This window comes from Vanacampus margaritifer, chromosome 11 (assembly GCF_051991255.1).
Source record: "Vanacampus margaritifer isolate UIUO_Vmar chromosome 11, RoL_Vmar_1.0, whole genome shotgun sequence".
NCBI classification, from domain to species: domain Eukaryota; kingdom Metazoa; phylum Chordata; class Actinopteri; order Syngnathiformes; family Syngnathidae; genus Vanacampus; species Vanacampus margaritifer.
The window spans coordinates 3304749-3317903 of NC_135442.1; the positions used below are offsets into that span (position 1 = coordinate 3304749).

General features: G+C 41.5%; 1 protein-coding gene across 11 annotated transcripts in view; it reads right to left on the reverse strand.

Moving 5' to 3' along the window:
• Positions 1–13155, reverse strand: part of lrp1bb (low density lipoprotein receptor-related protein 1Bb) — a 258634-nt gene that overhangs the window by 176951 nt on the left and 68528 nt on the right. The window lies entirely within an intron of this gene.

A 13155-nucleotide genomic window follows, 5' to 3' on the forward strand; every position in this document is an offset into this window, starting at 1 on the left:
AATGTAATTCAGGAATTCCATATGACTAAAATATAGGCGTATCTATATTGTGCTGTGAATGTACTAGTCGTGTCTCTTCCAAGTGTCGAGTATCCACCAGCCTCTGGGATTTAGCCCACATTGTTATCGCAGTGAGCGGTGCTAGCCAACAGCTAGCTAGCAAGCTAGCATTCTTGGTCCTAGTACCGGTAAATATAGCTCCACAATTCAGTCATACATAGTTGTCACTTTTTGCACAATTTCAGCAATAATCTTCCAAACATATTTAAAAACAAAAATCTGAATTCACTTTAAAGGCTCTTCCACTAAACCTGCTGTCAACATTTGGAAAATACATCACTTACAACTGAGATAACAGTTTTGGAAGGCTTCCTTCCTGGTCCCTTTTTTTTGCTGTGGACAATTGCAAAAAGGAATCATCCCAAAGCAAGGTCCATAAAGGTTCGAGAGCTCTGACGTCAAAGCCAATAAACACATTCGGAAATGACTCAAGAGATTTGAGACGAGCCAAGCACTTTCCAGTTGTTTCCAGCAAGTAATTCCGTGGCCAGCCTAAACACTGTCAGAAACATTGACCTACAATTACAACCTGAATACTTGTTCCATGAAATTGTTTTTGTTTATCCCCAGCAGTCCATGAGCTTTTGGTTATTTGGAAGGATTTCTCTTGGCGGCACTACTTCAAGAATTTGTATGTGAATGATGAATTGTTTTGTCCCAACAGATTTCAGTCTGTGTTGCCATGTCAATGTATTCCGCACGGGGCCTTCAGAAGCAATAGTGCTGGCTAATTTTGCTTCTTCTACATTAGCAATGAGGCAGTAGCCAATCAGATTTCAAATTGCCCTTGATGACCTTAACATTTTCTGTCCTCTGATTGGTTGGTCGGCCAAGTTAGCAAAACACATCTATAGCTATCCATTGACATAAATGCATCGTGTAAATCCTGTATGTTGGTCTTGGATGTCTTTAGTCTGTACTTCTGCCAAACAGTCACATTCTAATCCTAGCGACAAGCCGTGAATATTCGTGAATATCAGCCTTAGTGGGAGTCTGGGTTTGCATATTTATGGTAGTACAACCCCCCTACCCCCCCTGTCTGATCAAGTTGAAGATTACTGAAGCAGACACTTATTGGTAATTACGTTTCCAAACATGGCAAACTAATTTGAACAACTCATAGATAAAGTTCAGCAAGGTGATGGCAATTAAAGAGCGTCAGAGCACATGAATCTTGGACGGGCCCGTCAGGCAGAATAAACATAATTAGCCGCGTATGCGCCTCATCAGTATGCAAGAGCTTTAAAATAACTACTCGGTGGCAGACTAAATGTTGTTTCGAGTCCGAAGACATGTTTGGATTGATCAAGTCGTGTTTGAAATGGATCAAGTGTTTGTTTGCTGCTCATTTAATATGAATAGAAATCGCGAGACATGCAAAATTTTAAATCAAATCAAATGAGTATGGCTCTGTTTAGGTTTTGATAAATTAATCAGATGCGGAGATGAAACCTCCAAACGGCAGTTTAATCACCACCTTCGCTAAGAAGCTAGACAATCCCCTGGCAAATAAAAACAGGAAATGTATGCCTTTGCGAGTCGGGCGAGAAACATTTAACTTCGACATCAATATTTATTAAAGTCTTTAATAACACGGTGATAAATTTGAGCAAAACGCTCCCGTCTCGTCTGAACACAGCACATACATTAACGTCTGGCGATGCGGCAAGGGAAGCCACAGGGTGTTGTAATATGCACCACGTGGACAAGAAATACACTGAAGAAAACAATTTTCAGAAAGTAGAGGAGCAGGATGACGAGATGTGATGGTAAATGAGGGGGATTGGTGAAGATCTGACCAGAACGACGGAATATTAATAGTTCCTATATGGAATGAGTGGCAGAGGACAATACTGAGACACAAATCCCACCAAAAATGGATCACGGTTGAAAGGGTTAACCATAATTCATGCTAAAAACTAAACTGCTGTGATCAGGAATTACAGCAATAAAAAAAAAATAAAAAAATCTGCAAAAGGTCTTACTTAAAGCATAATCTAGTGATACTGAAGTCTGATTTATTTCTTGGATTTTCTGTTGCTTCGCTTGGTGAAGAAGTTTGTTTTCAAAGTCATTCAATTGTAAGACTCAGGGATGTGATTTGACCAAAGTGAAATTATCTGAAAATTTAGCCGGGGGTCTGGGGGCCGCTGGCACCCAGCTAGGTCCAGGGCAGTGCCCTGGTGGGGGGGAGCTCATGGGTTTTCCGTGTTTTTAAGTACTTTCAATGCACTCACATGACAAAGAAATAGACAAAACAACAGCATAAATTTTCAATGTATATTGAACTATCCCATATAAAATGGCAGTTTTAGTCAACTCAAAATCAGTCACATTCAAAAACATTGGACTGTCTTTGCTTTTAAAAACTATCACTGAGAATATCATCATATCTAACTAATGTGATTACTAAGTTAACACATAAATAATGTTGAAGAGTTCAAATTTCATGAACAAATAATTGTATCATGACCAAATGAAAAGTAAGACAAATGTCTTTGTTATAGCAGAAGATGTTATCTGTCGGAGTCATGTGCATACACAATGAACTACAAAAAAAAAAAAAATAATAATAATAATATATATATATATATATATATATATATATATATATATATATATATATATATATATTTTTTTTTTTTTTTGGGGGATGAGATAAAAAAAGCGTAATTCCGCGAATTAGCGGAAAAATCACATCCCTGAAGACTGTAATTATTGGCTAGGATCGAGCATAATGTTTCGTAGTAGTTTTACTGTGATCACATGCAGTAAGTGTTATTTTACGATGACTTCATGGATGGGAAGTCAAACAAATATGCCAATGAGAGAAGTTGCTACTATAAGTGGTGCGACACTGTTAACAGTGGAGACTCGGGGGCTCCTTAAATGGGGCCACTGGTGTGGAAGAGTAGTCCCAGTATGTAAAAGGAATTCATATTTGGCTTAACATGCGTGTGTGCATTTGTGTATCGGCGACGATGACTCACATTGTCGTAGCCCTGAAAATAATTCTTCATCATGAAGGATGCGTTCGATGCACTCATTCTGCGTTTAGAGGAGCCGCGCTTAAGGATTAGTAATGGATCACTGAGGAGGGATCAATGATGTCTTATTAAAATCTGGTATATTGGGTTTGCTGGATGTAAATGCATATAGCGGCATGTTAAGCCGAGATGTTCGGTTTATTAAAATCAACCTGAAGAAAGAAACTGCAGGTGGATTTGGACAGCAATCTGGCAGCGTTAACGAGATGGAAAGACACAGGTGGAAGAGCACAAGAGAGGACAGAGGGGCTTCTGGAAAAAAATCCTTAATGGAAGCGGTCTCACAGATCAAACATCAACAATTTAGGCATTTTAAAATCATGGCAAGAAGTTTTTCAGTCTTTCATTTCAGTTGCACACGACAAGGTCTGTTTGAAGACATGATAGCCAGCATGGGCACTTTTGTGTAGCGGTACTCAGCAGTGTACTGTACACGCTGACCTTCGCAGGTCAAATTGATTGTCTAATGATCGCATTGCTCCCGTCTGCATTTGTGGTTTTTATTTAATTTTGAGCTTCGTTGACCTTCATGGGCGACTTGCTTGAAGTTGTTGGCGACCTCTATTAAGCGAAATGGGAACATCATCAAGCACCCTTGAAAGTAATCCCAACACTTGGCAGTGTTTTGCAAGTTTATTGAAAAAGAAACATTCAATTATTCATTGCTAATTGCTTCATGTGAAAGGGGGGGGGGGCATTCAAGTGCTTTAAGAGTTTCTTAATTCTTAGAACTGTGGCTTTGTTTATTTGTTGGTAACTAAATGTTCTATAATTTGAGTTTGTGTCGTACATCTCACAGTATCAGTATTCATCATCAACAACACTATTTTCACAATGTTAGGGTTCAACTCCTGCTGACAGATAGTGGAAAGCTGGAAAGTCTTCTGTTGAAATGCCAAGTAACAACCTCATGAGTGATATTATTTTAAGACAGCAGTAAACAAAATGTGTTGTTGGGTGACAACATTGTAAGCATACCGTATGTTCATTCAAGAGCACTGAAGCTTTTGCAAGAAGCTCAGCCTTTGTATACAGCGTAGCTGAAGGAATGCAAACAAAAGAGCAAGGCCTTGAACTTTGACGTTATTATACGGAATGAGTGTAGAGCTACAACGTGCGTCAGCTGTTCATAAACAAGTACGCTACAGTCACAATATATACTCTGCTGGAAAGCATGTTTAATGATGAGGATGATAGCTGAAAAGTACACCAGATATAGCAAGCGGAAGGACTTTTTTTTTTAACACTGCTACTGTTTGGCTAAACATTTGCTCATTCATTTGTATCATTCCTATGTTTGGGGGCAGGGGCAGGGGCAGGGACAGGGGCAGGGGCAGGACCAGGGGCAGGGGAAGGGGCAGGGTCAGGGTCAGGGTCAGGGGCAGGGGCAGGGGCAACCCCCCCCCCCAAAAAAAAACGATTAAAAGTAAAACTCAGATGATTATTTTAAGATGGTATCACCTAGCCCCCGCTGCAGGCCTATCGTTGTCTCTCTGAAAGTATCGGTGAGCATTATGTATTCTCTTTGTAAAAGCAGAATTAGTGATGCAGCACTTCTATTGGCACGTGTGTGCTCTGTAATTTGAACATCAGGGAGATGACCCCAAAGTCACCCCAGCTCTAAATCTGCTGTTTCTGTTGGTTCTTTTGCTGACTAGTTCACATGCTGTCCTTAACAATAGGGACTCAGTGAGGGGCGTAGAGAGGAGAAAATGAGTCACTGAGACTTAACTGGCAAGGTGGGATGTGTGAAAGCGCCGCGCTTCCATACTGACATGGATAATGGTGTGAGGGCCCATTTGTTAAGTGGCCATATTCACTCATACTGAATTATAAGACAACAGCGCAATCATGCTAAAAGTGTGAGCCAGAAGAGGCTGTTTAAATCACAGAAACATCGACGCGTGTACATTGTCGTCTCGGAAATTAACGTTTTGCCGGCATTAACGCACGCACGCCATATTTGTTGTCTGCTGCCAGCCTACGGAACTTAAGGACTCTGTAAAATGACCAAAAATGCTGTTTGTCTTGTAAATTTGCTGCACCGCAGAGAAGAGTAATGTTAACAAGCCTGACAAGCAATCTGTGCTTGTGCCGGGCTGGGACAATATTCCCCTCCTCTGCCCGTGTTTAAATTCAGCGAGCCGTTGTGACTGAACGAGGCAGGGCTGGACTGGCCATCTGGTATACAGAGCAGATGCCCAGTGGGCCCACGTCATTTGGGATCAATATGGTGCTATTTAATTAGTATTTTTCTCTATTTTACCCCAAAAGAGGGAGAACACCATTAATCAATTACAAATATAAACAGCAAACTAAACCAGCGGGCTGGCTGGTCGAAGTCAAAATGCCAGGGCCGATTTTTGGTGCCAGTCCCGCCTTGAACCGAGGTGCACTATGAGGCGGCCACAGCGGTGCGACGCACTGATTACCTTGGAAAAATGTTTTTCTCCCTCCTCCACTCCTCACGACGTTGCAGCCAGCCCGCGAGCATGCTGACGCGGCTGGACTGTCGTCCGCTGCCACGTAGCGAGGCAAAGAAATTGTGGCGCCAATTAACACGAACCACTTGAGGGAAGATGAATTTTTGCTTGATGGCTAACTGCAAGCTACAGTGCTAGAAATGGCTCAAGTTATTATCGCTGAGGAAGTGGCACTTGTGCCAAATAGCCACTAATGGAATGAAGGTGTTTAAGTAGTTATACAGTGGGAGAGGGCCGAATCATGCCAGTTTTGACCACGCCCCTAAAATCTAGACTGAATCCAACTGAGATGGTAAAAAGAGTTAGCTGCTGTTTCTCAGCAATTCATTAATGAATTGTTTTCAGCACTTATCTTCAAACATATTTAGAAACAAATCTCAAAAATTGAGTTGCAAAAAAGAGCTTATTTCACAGTACCCGTTTTAATACATGCTGTAGATAGCAAAGTTCAATGTGCTGCATTTGATCTCAAATCACAAGATGTGGTTCACCAGACATGGCGCGCAATTAACATTTGAATTGAATATTTTAGTGATGTCGTGGCAACCCGTAAGATCCCCCACTCAGATCATGATTCAATTACTAAAACACTGTTGTACAAAAGCAGAAACATGCAAATTTAATGATTTTCAGTAAATATTAAGAGACCCTCACACGCTCAATGAATAATTTGTACAAAATGCATGAGATGTGTTAGCATCTAACCTTGACGTGCTTGCAGTGATGGCATATTTGCCAGATTTCTCGAGTAAACAGAAGGGTTGTACTTCTGCGTCAAGGTAATATTACATTATGCAAAAGGCCCTGCCCTTCAGCTTAATAACAAGGTTCTACGCTACATTAATGTCTAAAGCGCCGGCCGACTAGTGCCAATTCCCATGGCAACGAGCCACACTTGAGATACATTACTTTCAGGATAGGAGTTCCCAGAGAAAATAACCGCCAGGATGTTTATTGCTGATATTGTTGCTGCCCTATACTGTAGTATTTTCTTCCTATAAGCTAACCCTCTAAAATGGCTTTTAAAGGTGAAAATTATACAGAGCACACTGATGTGGATTTCCTAGTGCCTGAATGCACAGGTGCACAATAATAATTTGATGGCAAGATAACTCACATCATGGCTATTTCACTCTGACCAAGCGGATGGCATTTAAATGGACGGTCTACATGCCCACCCTGCAGTTGGAACGGCACACCTGAAAAACTGCTCTGGATGACGCCAACACCAAATTTTTAACAGTGCACAGAATGGCCCAGTTAGTTATAAATGATGGCATGACTCCTTCTTGTGACTGACTTCAAGTCAATCCGTAGAACAGCTCCAAAACCGCAGTGCTGAACAGACAATACTATTTTTTGTTCCTGACTCCTCATCAGAATGCTTATGCTCCAAGTCCATTGTGTTTTATGTGGTAAAGGCTTGAAGTGTCATTTGTCTCCCATCAGTTAAAGATCGGACTGTCATGCGAGGCTCTTCAGTCTGACTCTTTGGAAAGGCGCAACCTTGTTATTTGATGAAGGGCAGTAAGTGGAAGAAACCCAACCAGAGTCGAAAATCAATGATGATTGGAAATAGCCAAGGTGCAGCGGTGAAGCTTCTTTGACCGTCTATTTGAAGTCACTTACTGACCCCTTTTATTTTCTTTACCTCTGGCATTGACAATTTTGAGGATTTAGTGGTCGAAATGTCCAGAAGATTGTCAAAGCTCCACGCAGCAGCATTTCTGACATGAGCCAAAAGTCTATAAAATCCTTTCCCAGAGGATTTGTGAAGGATTTAGGTTATAAGACATTGTGTGCTAGCGTACAGAATAAATAAAACAATAATGGTTGAGAGACGCTGAAGGTTTCATAGAAATTTCATCTGAAAGTTGCCTCCACAAACCCGTCTTATAGCACTTCTGTTTCTCCTTGGCATTTGGAATTCCTTGTTGACGCATTCGCATCGCCGCACTGGATGCACGGCTGCCCCCAGAAAACAGCAAAGGTTTGACACTGCACAGATCGCAAAGGTTTGAACGACACAATGGGAGGATCGCCATTTTACCGGGGTTTCTTTTCAAATTCCTTGAGGCTTTTTCCCTCCCCTCGAATAACTGTCAGCAGTGAGTTAGTCCCAGGAGGCCTGCGCCTGAACGGCTAAACCGGTACCTCCTCCTTTTTTTCACTGGGTATTCCAATCTGAGGCAACAATGCCTTCTCTCCTGCCCGCAGGCCCTGAAGATGCAAGCGATGTTATGTTAAGATTATGTGATGTGTGACCGAGAAGGATAAAGGTCAGCAATATTTGATTCTACAAAAAAAAAAAGAGCAAAGCGCCCCTTACAAAGGACTAATTAATTCACAGGTAAAATCAATTTTTTTTTTTTAATCATTAAGATGCTCTTTATTGCCATTTTCCCATGATACCACCGCCTATCTATGCAGGAAGTAGAATACATTCCATTCCTGCCTCCTGTTTGCAGGGTAAAGCTGATCTAATTCCCTTTTCTATCAATACATAATCCATGTTAATGAGCTGAGCACGGTTTTTGAATGTACATGCAAGGTGTTCTTTCTCCTGGCGTTGTGAAGAAAACAGGGCCTGCAATAATCGATGTGATGATGAATGGCCTTCCGGAGATTAAATGATTTAGCTCTAAGCAACCACACAGAGGTGGCATCATATTTCTCATGTCAAAACAGGTTAACGGAGATATTGGACTAAATCACATTTACAAAGTCAATAGGGACACTACTAGATGAGCCACACACCAAACATGACATTACATGTAATATTTAAATTCTATGTATGTTCCCTTATTAGTGCAGTTGAATTCATTTGCTGTATTTATTTTTAGGTTTGGTAGGAATATGTCTCGAGGGTCAGTAGATTGGAGCTAGAAATACTCATCACCCATCACAATGGACATGAAATATGAATAAAGGTCTGATTAGCGAATTGACTCGGTTTTCCAAAACTTTGAATTGCATCCACCATTAAACATTTTATGCAAAGTGCCTCAACTTCAATTAAAGAAGATGTGAATCTTTCCGCTATGCATCTTTCTACGACAGGCGGATCGGTGCAGCGTCTGCAGTGATGCGGACTCCGTATCAGTCTGTTGTGGTGGAGAAGGAGCCGAGTCGAAAGGCAAAGCTCTTCATTTACCGGTCGATCTACGTTCCTACCCTCACCTATGGCCACGAGCTAGGGGGGGTCATGACCGAAAGAACAAGATCCCGGATACAAGCGCCCGAAATGAGTTTCCTGCGCAGGGTGTCCGGCCTCTCCCTTAGAGATAGGGTGAGAAGCTCGGTCATCCGGGAGGGACTCAGCGTCGAGCCGCTACTCCTCCGCGTTGAGAGGAATTAGTTGAGGTGGCTCGGGCATCTGGTTTGGATGCCTCCTGGACGCCTCCCTGGAGAGGTGTTTCCGAGCATATCCCACCGGCGGGAGGCCCCGGGGACGACCCAGGGCACGCTTTAGAGACTATGGCTGTGTCCGAATGTGCACCCTACTCCATATTAATATTAAGTGCCCAAGTGAGGGGGCACACCATTTTGTAGTGGCGTCCAAATGTCCAAAGAGCGAAAATGTAGGGCACTTAAAATTACCCACAATGCAGTCTGAAAAGTAGTGAACATTGATGTTCACTCAAACGGGTTGATATTGACCACAATGCATTGCGAGTATGAAAAAAACATGGGGAGCGCTAGCGTGGGAATCAAAGCGATGCATTAAATATATACCACAGAAATAATTCATGTGTGTTTTAGTTAAAAATATTTACAACAAAGGAACCAAAGTGGAGTTTGAAAAATGTCCACTAACAATAAATAGTCGGAGATGAATGCGCCGGTGCGTCGTAACAGTTACGGTGGTCGCGTGATATGCGACGAGGAGAACAGAATGGGGGCACTACATGTAGTGACCCGGCCTTTGTCTCTTGGCTGGCCTGGGAACGCCTTGGGATCCCGTCGGAGGAGCTGGTTGAAGTGGCTGGGGAGGTGGAAGTCTGGGCTTCCCTGCTAAAGCTGCTGCGTGTTAATTGCAACATACCAGATAGTAGAGGTCAGACTCGCACATAAAATCGACACTCACCATTTGTGTTAATGTCAGCGAATGACGATCAAATCGATTTGCATTTTGTGCTTTTCCCAAAAAAACACATCATTGTCCAACAGTGAAAAATTAAATATTTCTCAAAATGTTAAAAGGGGTAAATAAAGTGCAGTTATATCGTGCTTTATCTTCATCATGCGTTTATCAAGCCATATTCTGATTCAAACGCATTTGAGTGTAGCCTACCCGTTGCCGTTGACATATGAACCCACAGAAAGGTTTTCCTTTTTCAACTTAGCTTAACCTCCGGGATATCGCAATCGTACCATAGCAGGCCAACTGCAGCGTTTTTTTTCTCTTTGGTCACATTTTTGGCCTCATGCTAGACTTCAGGTCTGGCAAACTCTCTTTTGTTTATTGCAGGGATGTGATTTGACCAAAGTGAAATAATCTGAAAATTTAGCCGGGGGTCTGGGGGCCGCTGGCACCCAGCTAGCTCCAGGTTTTCCGTGTTTTTAAGTACTTTTAATGCACTCACATGACAAAGAAATAGACAAAACAACAGCATAAATTTTCAATGTATATTGAACTATCCCATATAAAATGGCAGTTTTAGTCAACTCAAAATCAGTCACATTCAAAAACATTGGACTGCCTTTGCTTTTAAAAACTATCACTGAGAATATCATCATATCTAACTAATGTGATTACTAAGTTAACACATAAATAATGTTGAAGAGTTCAAATTTCATGAACAAATAATTGTATCATGACCAAATGAAAAGTAACTCATATTAGAGCATACCACAAATGTCTTTGTTATAGCAGAAGATGTTATCTGTCGGAGTCATGTGCATACACAATGAACTACTAAAAAAAAATAATAATAAATCTGATTTTTTTTTTTTGGGGGCGGGAGATAAAAAAAAGCGGAATTCCGCGAATTAGCGGAAAAATCACATCCCTGTTATTGCTAAGGTGGCGTGAGAGGGCAGCAGTGCGGCATCCTGCCTAGCTGGACTGTCCGTGCCGTACACACGCAACCACTTCCAGGAGTATGTGGAAACGTAGCATGCGCCCTCTGCACATAGATATCGTATGTCGCACATACAGCGACGTAAGGACCATCCCAAAGAAAATTATTAGCACTGCCACTATGTAAAGCAGCAATGAGAAAATCCCATGCAATCATTTACAGTATGCAATTCAGTCAGCATTTGAGGGAAAATATGGATTAGTCATTGCACATTAGTCGCTGGCGGTGCCCTTTGCCTTGGTCCAAGTATTCATGCTAATGTTACATTATCACATCACTGAGGCATAAACAGCCTCAAGAAGCCTCTCTCGATTGTGTTAATCCATTAGAGAATGTCCAAGTAGCTGTGAACACGATAACAGCCGCTGCCTCTAATTATATATTGTTGACATAAACAGAGAGGTTTCATTTGATTTCTGTAAAAAAAAAAAAAAAAAAAAAGCATTTCCGCCGCTGCCTTCTTGATTATATGACGTCTCTGCTTGCTGAAGGGGATTCATAATGGTTACACTACGTGGTCAACTTCTGAAGATATGCTGCTGAATAATAAAAATAGAAAGCTTTTTAACAGCCTTGGCGGAATGTAATCAAAACTTGTATGTTATCCTATGATAATCTATCATAGTGCATGAATAACAACGTACAAATATATCAATCTTAAGACTGGCTAATGAAGTACATGCCTGCATTTTGATTTGGAGTTGGATTTACGACACTTAATATATTGCAATAAAATAAACATAATTGAAACATATGCCAGCCATTAAAATATGTTTGAAAGCCAACCGTTGCTTAAGTGTGTTCTACAGGTCTTTAGCAAGTATTTTAGTACCACGGCATAAGTGTCTGTCTGGCACAGCTTCTCAATTTTGATCACATTAATGGATTAGGAGCCAGCGGTGTTGCCGCAGTGAAAACTTATCATATGCTTCTCTTGGCAAAAATGGAAATAAGAGGCTTACGCTTGGTTTATGGAGCCAATTCAGGGCTAGAGGAGGAGAGAAAACACCAGCACGCAATGGAGACCCACACGTCGACTTGTGTGTAGCAGCAGTTGTTCACGCTTTAGTGAACACGCGGCGCCATTAAAAGTGGGCCATTTTGCCGTATTGGAGGACAGAAGTTGCGTTCAAACCATATTAGTGTATCGGAGAATGTCTCTAAATGGGATCATTGGAGTATTCAAGGGACAGCGGCCCCAATCTTGGTCTACCACATTGACACCAAGCAATCGTTCAATCATGGCTGCCAAGATTTTAGAACGGTGAACACAAATTGGGGTTAGCATGTTAGCATGCGAGTGTGAATGATTGTTTGTCTATGCCGGGATAGGCTCCGGCTCACCCGTGATAGTAATGAGAACAAGCGTGATAGAAAAGGGATGATTAACCCTGATCGTCGTCGTTTTGCACTTCAGGGTGACATCGCAGTGCAAGCTGGAAATGAATTCAACAAAAAAAGCAACAATAGAGGACCGGTAGGATTTTTTTTGTTCTTTCTTCTTAGCATGTGGCTAATTAATACAAGATGACAAGCTTTTGTTTGTGGGAAGGTGCATTTCATGGTCTTTCCATTCCATTCTTGTCTGATTCGTGTTCTGTGTCAAGCATCGCCCTTTGTGGTGAGTTCAAGACCGGTCGTTTACAAAGGAAGGACTATTGCTTTAAGAGTGCAGAATGAGGTGCTCTTTATGAAATCTCATCCGACCAAAATACCATCATAACGACACAGATTAATTTACTACCATGCATGTACATACGGTGTTGAATGTCTTCAGATTTGTATTTTTATTTTTTTTTGTGGTCGATGATAGGCGAGTCATTTGTCTTCTGCCACTTAAACATACTGAATGTTCCCCGTTGTTTACCGCCTTGCAGACTGTCTGAATTTGTAAAAAAAAAAAAAAATGCAAAAAACACGTAGGGTTCTGAGATAAGTCAACTTGGGTCAATTAGTGGAGTCTGAGTTCAAAGCAAACATGACGCATCAACATTCAGCCGTTATGCTGCACACAAAAGCATTCCGTGTTCGTTCTCACAATAAAGAGGTTGTTGATTTCATTATCAAAGCTGCTACAATATATTATCTCTCGTTTTCTCTGTTCCAGGAGGATATTTGCTCAATTTGCTGACAGCTGCCGTGAGGATTCAGGTTGCTCAACAGCTACCAAATAACTTGGCCCTTGCGCTTATGCTTTATTTTTAGTATATGAGGACAGACTTGCATAGTTATGGATTGTGGTACCTGTTTTGTTTTTAATCAAATATTTCCACACATGCTGTGCCGAGTGACCACCTGTTGATTTCAGTGAGACAAACATGTGGTTGCCGATGAATCAACTTTAGGCTATAATCGTCATTGCACGCTACAAACAAGACCCTTCAAAATGATCTTAACTCTTTGACTGCCAGACGTTTTCAGAATAGGGATGCCGTGGGTGCCAGCCGATTTAAGCATTTTTGACTGATCTTTCAAGGTCCA